The 9,802-nt window shown below is 37.2% G+C and overlaps 11 non-coding genes across 11 annotated transcripts; all 11 read left to right on the top strand.

Annotated features, from left to right (window-relative positions):
• The first annotated feature begins 2,212 nt into the window (after positions 1 to 2,212).
• Trnag-ccc (transfer RNA glycine (anticodon CCC)) lies at positions 2,213 to 2,283 on the top strand. Its single transcript has one exon. It is a non-coding gene; the product is annotated as a tRNA-Gly (tRNA).
• A 1,009-nt stretch (positions 2,284 to 3,292) lies between these two features.
• Trnag-ccc (transfer RNA glycine (anticodon CCC)) lies at positions 3,293 to 3,363 on the top strand. The gene has a single exon. It is a non-coding gene; the product is annotated as a tRNA-Gly (tRNA).
• Positions 3,364 to 3,757: 394 nt separating this feature from the next.
• Positions 3,758 to 3,828, top strand: Trnag-ccc (transfer RNA glycine (anticodon CCC)). The gene has a single exon. It is a non-coding gene; the product is annotated as a tRNA-Gly (tRNA).
• A 269-nt stretch (positions 3,829 to 4,097) lies between these two features.
• On the top strand, positions 4,098 to 4,168 carry Trnag-ccc (transfer RNA glycine (anticodon CCC)). The gene has a single exon. It is a non-coding gene; the product is annotated as a tRNA-Gly (tRNA).
• A 360-nt stretch (positions 4,169 to 4,528) lies between these two features.
• Positions 4,529 to 4,599, top strand: Trnag-ccc (transfer RNA glycine (anticodon CCC)). Its single transcript has one exon. It is a non-coding gene; the product is annotated as a tRNA-Gly (tRNA).
• A 399-nt stretch (positions 4,600 to 4,998) lies between these two features.
• Positions 4,999 to 5,069, top strand: Trnag-ccc (transfer RNA glycine (anticodon CCC)). Its single transcript has one exon. It is a non-coding gene; the product is annotated as a tRNA-Gly (tRNA).
• A 249-nt stretch (positions 5,070 to 5,318) lies between these two features.
• Positions 5,319 to 5,389, top strand: Trnag-ccc (transfer RNA glycine (anticodon CCC)). The gene has a single exon. It is a non-coding gene; the product is annotated as a tRNA-Gly (tRNA).
• Positions 5,390 to 6,570: 1,181 nt separating this feature from the next.
• Positions 6,571 to 6,641, top strand: Trnag-ccc (transfer RNA glycine (anticodon CCC)). The gene has a single exon. It is a non-coding gene; the product is annotated as a tRNA-Gly (tRNA).
• Positions 6,642 to 7,008: 367 nt separating this feature from the next.
• Trnag-ccc (transfer RNA glycine (anticodon CCC)) lies at positions 7,009 to 7,079 on the top strand. The gene has a single exon. It is a non-coding gene; the product is annotated as a tRNA-Gly (tRNA).
• Positions 7,080 to 9,483: 2,404 nt separating this feature from the next.
• Trnag-ccc (transfer RNA glycine (anticodon CCC)) lies at positions 9,484 to 9,554 on the top strand. Its single transcript has one exon. It is a non-coding gene; the product is annotated as a tRNA-Gly (tRNA).
• Positions 9,555 to 9,717: 163 nt separating this feature from the next.
• Trnag-ccc (transfer RNA glycine (anticodon CCC)) lies at positions 9,718 to 9,788 on the top strand. Its single transcript has one exon. It is a non-coding gene; the product is annotated as a tRNA-Gly (tRNA).
• Positions 9,789 to 9,802: the final 14 nt, after the last annotated feature.

Here is a 9,802-nt window from a genome sequence, read left to right on the forward strand (position 1 = left end):
TAATAATGCATTTGTGCATTAATGCAAATATTAAATGATTGGTGAACACTAAAAGATTTAATGTGATTTACTACAGTTTCATAACGTAGAAATACCGTGTTTATGCTCATTTCGTTTAAATTAAAGTCGGTATCCTTCATAAGAATCATTGTTTTCGACATTTATTCATCTTTTAAGAATATTAAAACAATAAAATTAATTGTGTTAAATCTTCTTTCGGAGGAAGAGTGCATCTTTAATGTAGTTTCTCTAAGAATAAAGTGTGCGTGGTGGTATCCAGTGGCCCGGTTCAGTGTTCGAGCTCTTTCCTGGATGCTCTCTTCCTTCCATTGTTTTATGTTAACTATAAAATATATAATAATAATATATGACTGGTTTCCATGCATGCTTGCATAAATTGGCACGTTCCAAGAAAAAAAAAAATGTTGTCAAAACGTTCAATCTGTGAGAGTGCAGCTTTAAGTTATTTCGGTTTCTTAAATTTTCATAGTCAAATTAAAAGAAATATATGTGTGTTTAACATTAAAATATGTTGTTGTTGTTTTTTTCCAAAAATGTCAATTAAAATAATGTACTTTGGAAATTCTTTATTTCATATGACTGAAGAGATACTAAAATTAGGAAAGTGACTTAAGTTGTGCAATGAGTTAAGCAATTATAGAAAACGACCTCTGGCTCCAATTTCTCGAAACTTCTTAAGCTAAACAGGCTTAAGTAGCTTATTTCAACTAGACAAAAATACTTTAATTTGATTTTGTTAAATGAAAACTGGTTTATTGTGAAAATCATAAAGAAACTTCTTTATTAAAATCTAAAAGAAGTAAACATTACACAAATTATACAAAACAAAAAATAGTGAGCTTAGATTGACAATGTTATCAGGGACTAAAGTTTCGAGAAATTTGGGAGAAAATGGGGCCTGACATTCAGTTTGCTCATTTGGTAGAAGTCCGCGCTATTGGTCAGGTGGTCGTATGTTCGAGTCTCGCACCAGTCGAACTTCTGCACATTTCTAATTGTTTGAAATGCAATGTACTATGCTTTTGTAGTGACATAACCAATGGAAAAAGGAATATGAAATGTATTTTATGCCAGTATTGAAGGCTGACAAAGTGGAATGCAATATCTGAAAATATCTTTTTTAGAAATATGTTAATACAACTGTTTAATTTAAATTATTAAGAATATAAACCTTCATCAAGATTTCTTCCTTCAGCTAGGTCGATTGCTGTGTTCACTAAAATCCTGCTAATGTGTTTTTCAACAATGTCATCATCCACTTCCGTGTCCGGACCAGCGTATTTCCCCTCGTATGGGTCCTTTGACAAGTCGATCTCATCGTCCATATATGGAATAAATCGGCCTCGGTAGCCTGGTATATAGATGTCCATTTTAGTCGGACTTCATTCGTTCACGAATAACGTCCAATGTTATGCCATCCGCTTCCGGTGATTGACGTCACATCGATAACGTCTTTGACAATGCGCTAGTTTTGGCGCGTTGGTCAATGAACGCGTAATTGGGTTAACGTTAAGTTAAAAAGTTAACGTCCGTGTTTTTATAATGAAATTTCTTAACGTGTACCTTACTTTGACCCCACGAGCAGAACTGTAGACCTTACGAGCAAAGATGTTGACATCACGAGCAGAATTGTAGATCTTACGAGCAAAGATGTTGACCTCACGAGCAGCACTGTAGACCTTACGAGCAAAGATGTTGACATCACGAGCAGAATTGTAGACCTTTCGAGCAAAGATGTTGACATCACGAGCAGAATTGTAGACCTTACGGGCAAAGATGTTGATCTCACCAGCAGAACTGTAGACCTTACGAGCAAAACTGTAGACCTTACGAGCAAAACTGTTGACCTTACGAGTAAAAATGTTGCCCTCACGAGCAGAACTGTAGATCTTACGAGCAATACTGTAGATCTCACGAGCAATACTGTACATCCCAAGAACAATACTTCAGATATCACGAGCAATATTGTAGACTTTATGGCATGATGGGTCTTACGACCAAAACTGCCGACATTCATGCAAGCACGAGTCGACAGAGAAAACGACAATGGTTCCATGCTTCATTGAGCATTTTTTTAAACTTGGCCAAAATGTGGCGATTCAAATAGTATAGGTTATTTACTAGTAAAGGATATAACACGGTCAAACATATACACGAACAGATTAAAAGATAAAGGTGACCATATTATACAGCGCCGCTGGTGTAGTGGTATCATGCAAGATTCCCATTCTTGCGACCCGGGTTCGATTCCCGGGCGGCGCATTGTCTTTTAATATCCGGAGATGCAAATTAGTACAGAATATGTTTAAATGAAAATACAAAGGACAGTGAATAAATCGTTACTCACGTTATATCGTGAATTATGCCAAACATGCATTAAAATTACGCCCACATGCACTGTCTAAAATATTGCATTGCAGTAATGCGGGTACATCGAGTTAAACGCATTCATATTATTTTCGATATTAAGGTGTGAGATTATAAGTATCTTCCATGGCCGAGACTGTAAGATAGGTTCATTCCGACCCGAGCGTAGGGTGTTTTGCGGAAACTCGGTTTACCGAGTTTCCGCAAAACACCCTGCACGAGGGTCGGGATGAAACTATCTTACACGAGCGGCTATGGTAGATGCTTTTTCTCCCACCTCAGTTTAACAAAATTAATTAAAAATGTATTTTTTGCTGGAACTCTTTTGTGCTTAGTGAAAATAATTGCGTATGGATATGCGATAGCACGTGGTTGTCATGGATACGCGCGCAGTGATCCAGTTAATGTTAATAGTCAAATCGGTCTTTTTAAATAGTTCTAAGGAAAATGAAGCATTATTTCTTGAATTGTGCGTGAAAACTGTTTAATGGTGACATTTTAAGCGAGAAATAATTAATTAGCGATATAAATATTACCATAAGACAAGATTTCCTTGATGCTTCTGACGACAGTCTTCAACAATGGAGGTTATTATAATGTGATGACCGTTAAAAAGGAGTTCCATACGGGCATTTTATCTTTGCCCGTGGGCAAGATAAAACTATCTAGCATGGTTACATTATTGGATCTACTTATCTGAGGTGGGAGAAAAAAATATAAAAGCTCACATCGTCGCATCCCCGGCAACCATGCGCATTCATAACTCATGTCATTTAAGGAATGAATTGCGGAGTTGGTGTCATTATCGGGGTATGAACGCTATTGGGCTGGTCAAAGTGTGTGAAGTCCGAAGGATGTGCTATCCCAACAATCAAGAATGAAAGATAAATGTTCCAATGAAAAAGCGCCGCTGGTGTAGTGGTATCATGCAAGATTCCCATTCTTGCGACCCGGGTTCGATTCCTGGGCGGTACTTTCTTCCGATATATCTCATACACAACGGAGCATAGTGCAGTAGCCGGTAGTGTAGTGGGGGCTATCCCAACGATCAAAAATTAAAGATAAATACTCATATAAAAAATAGCTCCATACGGGCATTTTATCTTTGCCCGTGGGCAAGATAAGAATATCTAGCATGGTTAAATTATTGGATCTACTTATCTGAGGTGGGAGAAAAAAATATAAAAGCTCACATCGTCGCATCCCCGGCAACCATGCGCATTCATAACTCATGTCATTTAAGGAATGAATTGCGGAGTTGGTGTCATTATCGGGGTATGAACGCTATTGGGCTGGTCAAAGTGTGTGGAGTCCGAAGGATGTGCTATCCCAATAATCAACAATTAAAGATAAATGTTCCAATGAAAAAGCGCCGCTGGTGTAGTGGTATCATGCAAGATTCCCATTCTTGCGACCCGGGTTCGATTCCTGGGCGGCGCATACTGATTTTACATACGTAGATGTATATTAATACAGAACATATTTTGTTGCAAAAAACAACAGACACCAAATTTAATATAGTAAGTTATATTCCAAACATGCATAAAAGTTACACCAACATTTTCTGTCTAACATACAGCATTGCAATAATGCGGGTTCATGGAATTTATTCTATTTGCGACATTAACATTGTAGCCAGTCGTTAATGATAATCCGCTGTCGGTGATAAAACGATAAATGATTAAAGATATATGTAACCCTATTAAATAGCGCCGCTGGTGTAGTGGTATCATGCAAGATTCCCATTCTTGCGACCCGGGTTCGATTCCCGGGCGGCGCATTATCTTTTATATTCCAAGATGCAAGTTTTAAAACGGAATATGTTTTGATGAGCATACAAAGGACAGTGAATAAACCAAACTGAATATCGTGAGTTATATTCCAAATATGCAAAAAAATTACTCCAACATGCACTGTCTGAAACATTGCATTGCAGTAATGCGAGTACATCGAGTTAAACACATTCATATCATTTTCGAAATTTAGCTGCGAGTTAAACATGAGAGCTCACATTGTCAGCAACCACGGTACTTTCTTCCGATATATCTCATACACAACGGAGCATAGTGCAGTAGCCGGTAGTGTAGTGGGGGCTATCCCAACGATCAAAAATTAAAGATAAATACTCATATAAAAAATAGCGCCGCTGGTGTAGTGGTATCATGCAAGATTCCCATTCTTGCGACCCGGGTTCGATTCCCGGGCGGCGCATTATCCTTTATATTCCAAGATGCAAGTTTTAAAACAGAATATGTTTTGAAGAAAATACAAAGGACAGTGAATAAATCGTTACTCACGTTATATCGTGAATTATATGCCAAACATGCATCAAAGTTATGCCCACATGCACTTTCAATACGGGTACATCTAGTTTAAAGCATTCATATAATTTTCAATGTGTGAGATAAAACATGAGAGATCACATCGTCGCATCCTCGGCACCCAGGGTATTCATAACTCATGTCATTGAGGTGATGAATACGCCAGGGTGCCGAGGATGATATCGTTGGCATCCACAATACTTTTCTCATATACAACGAAACATAGCGCATTAGTTTATTGGAGGTATTCCCACCATGAACAATTTTAGAAATATGTGTCTATCATATAGCGCCGCTGGTGTAGTGGTATCATGCAAGATTCCCATTCTTGCGACCCGGGTTCGATTCCCGGGCGGCGCAAATTATTTTAGAGTATGATCACAAGTGTTGGGGTAGGGCAAATGCTCATCTGCCCACAGTGAGTGGTTCCAAACATTGTGGTGTTGACATTATTATTAACTTGTTTCACTTTCTGCAATAATATTTTTATTCAAAAAATGGGCAAAAATGTGGCGATTGAAAATGTATAGGTCATTTATTAGTTGTTAAGTATATAACGCTGTCAAACATATACCCCAGATTACAAGATAAAGTTAATCAAAATATAGAGCGCCGCTGGTGTAGTGGTATCATGCAAGATTCCCATTCTTGCGACCCGGGTTCGATTCCCGGGCGGCGCATACTGATTTTAGAGTATGATCACACGTGTCCGTTTATTAATTACTTATTTGTTTTGCCTGTTAAGCATGGTTTATGAAAAAAACATTAGAATGTCAAAAGGAATCTTCTAAACTTTAAGTGCATTTCCCTTTGTTTGGAGATGGAACATTTCTGCCATTCTGTCAACGGCACTTCAAAACTACTCTCTCATGTTTTGGGAACAATTTGTTTTTACGGTAATGCTTTTGAAATCACTAGATTTTTTTTTATAATCTTTGATACCGAAATTGCAGAAAAAAAATGCTATAAAAATATAAATAAAACTTGTTTTAGTGGGGAGCGAACCTACGAAAGTACAGTCAAGAAGAAAATAGAAAATTGACAACAAAATCGCTCGCCCACAAGGACTCTTTCATATGCTCAGAGATAATTTAACCTTTAAAGCTGCACTCTCACAGATTGAACGTTTTGACTACTTTTTTATTTTTTGTCTTGGAAAGAGCCAATTTTTGCGAAAATCCATGGAAACCAGTCAAATAAGACTGCTGATCAAAATTTAGATCGCAGATTTTTATATTTAAGTTCAAAAATCATGTTTTATGCATTTTTCTTAAACCGTTAGTCCATAAAACATTAATTTTCGAACGGTAATATGCAAATCTGCGCTCTGATCTTTTGTCAGCAATCTTATATCACTGGTTTGCAGATATTTACGCAAAAAATTGCTCTTTCCAAGACAAAAAATAAAAAAAAGTTGGAAAAACGGTAAATCTGTGAGAGTGCGGCTTTAAGCCTTTTGTTAAAAAGCTTTACCTACGCCATTCATAATCGTGTACTTCAAAGACGATATTTGAGCAAATATCAACATTTGTTGAAGGGTTCCAGTCGTCAGTATCTGAGTTTTAACACTCCTAATGATTTACCATACTTTATTTCGTCATAAGAAAAGCATGAGCGAGTCCCTTTAACGAGCAAAACCGGTCACCATTGCCCCAGCAGTTATCCAGTGTTGGGGTAGGGCAAATGCCCCACCCGTTTCTACAGTGAGGGAATCCAAACATTGTGGTGTTGACATTATTATTAAATTATTTCACTTTTCCCAATGATAATTCAAATAGTATAGGTTTCTAGTTGATATGGATATAACGCTGTCAAACATATACCCGAAGAGATTAAAAGATAAAGGTGACCACATTTTAAAGCGCCGCTGGTGTAGTGGTATCATGCAAGATTCCCATTCTTGCGACCCGGGTTCGATTCCCGGGCGGCGCAGAGTGTTTTTACATACCGAACTGCAAATGAATACAGAATATGTTTTGATGAAAATACAAAGGACAGTGAATACATCAAACCTTATTTCGTGAGTAATATGACAAACATGCATCAAAGTTACGCCAACATGTACTGTCTAAACCAGTCTTAAACATTGCATTGCAGTAATGCGAGTACATCGAGTTTAACGCATTTATATCATTTTCGAAATTCAGCTATGAGATAAAACATGAAAGCTTACATCGTCGGCAACCACGGCACTTTCTTCCGATAAATCTTATACACAACGGAGCATTGCGCAGTAGCCGGTAGTGTAACGGGGATAGCCCACTATAAATAATTGAAAATAAATCTGATAGAAAAAGTAGCGCCGCTGGTGTAGTGGTATCATGCAAGATTCCCATTCTTGCGACCCGGGTTCGATTCCCGGGCGGCGCATTGAGTTTTGCCATAAAGTATACATTTCCGTATGAACCTGAAATCACTATGAAAATTTATTAGTTAGACAAAAAATCTTCAGTCATAAAATCATGATTGTTGGTACCATTTAAGGACATTTGAGTATATGCTGAGTGTTTCCGATTTCTATTTAATGATTTATAAAGTTATAACCAACATTTAAGATTTTGAGTGAACACTACCTCAACCTTTTCATTCAAAGCCAAACAAGCCTATATCAATGTCCAAATTCTGAAACAAATCAAATGTTCAACAAATTGTAAGTGCTGGGGCAAAGGCTTATCTGTTTCTATTCAGAATTTAGGTTCTCCATTGAATGGAGGGGTGGGGGCAATCTTTGATTTGAGGTTTGAGGGACGTACAAAATAAGAATACATGTGTATAGACACTAAACGTGATATGGAGTTTTGGGCTAAATTCGAATTAAAACAATGCACCCATGGTGAATTAGGAGAAACTTGAACGTTCCGTATTGTTCCGATACTTAGTTCAATTTACGTGATATTTAGTTCTAATATGGAGATGTTAAGTCCAATTTTGGTTATATTTAGTTCTAATAAGGTGTAAAATACTATTTAGTATATACTATCCAAATTAGGAGATGCTTATTTATAATAAGTCTAGGTATATGTAATCTGATAATGAAGAGATACATGGGTTAGTTAGTGGTTATCCTAGCCCTAACTGAAGGCTATTTCCACCTTATTGTGTAAGCATTTCCTAACTGCGAGATAGTATCTCCTTATTATGACCTAGAATCTCCTTATTACGAGACAGAATCTCCCAATTAGTACTTACTTTCTTGCGACCCGGGTTCGATTTCCGGGCGGCGCACATATCATGTTGCTTAAGAGTAACATAACTATCTGTATTAAACTAATTTACATTATCAGTGAATTCATCAACTAGACAAACAGTATAAAATCATGATATGGATTAATTGAGACATTTGTGTATACACTCAGTGTTTCCGGGTTTTAATTCTACGTGTATAAATGGTTCGAGCCCTTATTTACTATAAGGCCTAAAAATATATGTCTGTTTCGGGTAACCCGACCCTACCTATAAAAATGCGTCGACCCTAACTATCTTTTTCCGTTTCTGAGCAAAAAAAATATTCGTTAGCGAATAGAGAGTTACGAAGGGAGGATAAATGCAGATTTTAATCAGAATTATTGTTTATATGATAAAACAAAGTCAGGCAATGACATTAATGTAGGAAAGACTGCCATGTGCAAGAAAACACTCTGAACTTACGACAGATTTTGAAAAAAAAAAAAATCCCTACCTACCCTACCTAGAAATTTTGGAAAGGTTACCCTAAACAAACATTTTTTGGGCGGCCTAATGTAAAACAAAGTGTGCCGGTGCAAATGCTCATCTGTTTCTATTCAGAAAATATGTTTTCCATTGCAGTGGGCGAATCTCGAGTTTGACGTTAGGGGGACATACAAAATAAGAATGCATGTGTATAGGCGCTCAACGTGTTGTGAGCGTTTTGGGCGGGTTTTTAATTAAAATAGTACCAATGGTGAAGTCTATATATATATATTTTCCTCTGCCATGGTATATTCTTTTGAGTATGGAGGCGTCCTTATGTCACATGTGTGAAGAGTTTTATGAGAAACTTTCTCATTTTTTTTGTTCCCATACTAAGTCCAATTTAACATAGGTGATACTTGGTTCTAATAAGGAGATGTTAAAGCTGCACTCTCACAGATTTGCCATTTTTACAACTCTTTTTTTTGTCTTGGAAAGAGCAAATTTTTGGGTAAATATCCGCAAACAAATAATATAAGATGACTGACAAAAAGTCAGATCGCAGATTTTGATATTTCAATTCGAAAATTGATGTTTTATGGCTTAAACCGTTACTAACGGTTTCAGAAAAATGCATAAAACATCAATTTTTGAACTTAAATATAAAAATCTACGATCTTAGTTTTTGTCAGCAGTCTTATATAACTGGTTTCCATGGATTTTCGCAAAAATTGGCTCGTTCAAAGACAAAACATTAAAAAGTTGTCAAAACGTTTAATCTGTGAGAGTGCAGCTTAAAGTCCGATTTAGTTAATTCTATCTCCAAATTAGGCAATGCTTGTTTATAATAAGTAAGTATAAATAAGATCATAATCAGGAGATACACGGGTTTCTTGGGGTGGTGGGGGGTATCCTTATTATAACTCTAGTCTAGTACCGCCTTATGGTGACTTATAATCGCATAACGAGAGAGAGTCTCCCAATAAGGACTTGCTATCTCATAATGCGGAGATAGTGTCACCTAATAAAGACTTACTTCTTCAAACTTATAAGGACTTGTTTTAACCGGCACAAGCACGCTATCACAATTCATATAGTTCACGTCTGCCTGCTTTAGGCCGTAGCGCCGCTGGTGTAGTGGTATCATGCAAGATTCCCATTCTTGCGACCCGGGTTCGATTCCCGGGCGGCGCACAGATTATTTTGCTTAGAGTAACAATTGGACTTATTTATTATAATGTTAAACAAAGTGTTGGTACCGGGGCACTCAATTGGACTTATTTATTATTCAGGATACCATTTAATCATTTAACAATTCATAATTCAGATTTAATAAGTCTGTGCGAACAACAAAGTAGCGCCGCTGGTGTAGGGGTATCATGCAAGATTCCCATTCTTGCGACCCGGGTTCGATTCCCGGGCGGCGCATTGTCTTTTAACAG

Source organism: Mya arenaria, chromosome 5, assembly GCF_026914265.1.
Source record: "Mya arenaria isolate MELC-2E11 chromosome 5, ASM2691426v1".
In the NCBI taxonomy this organism is placed as follows: Eukaryota; Metazoa; Mollusca; class Bivalvia; order Myida; family Myidae; genus Mya; species Mya arenaria.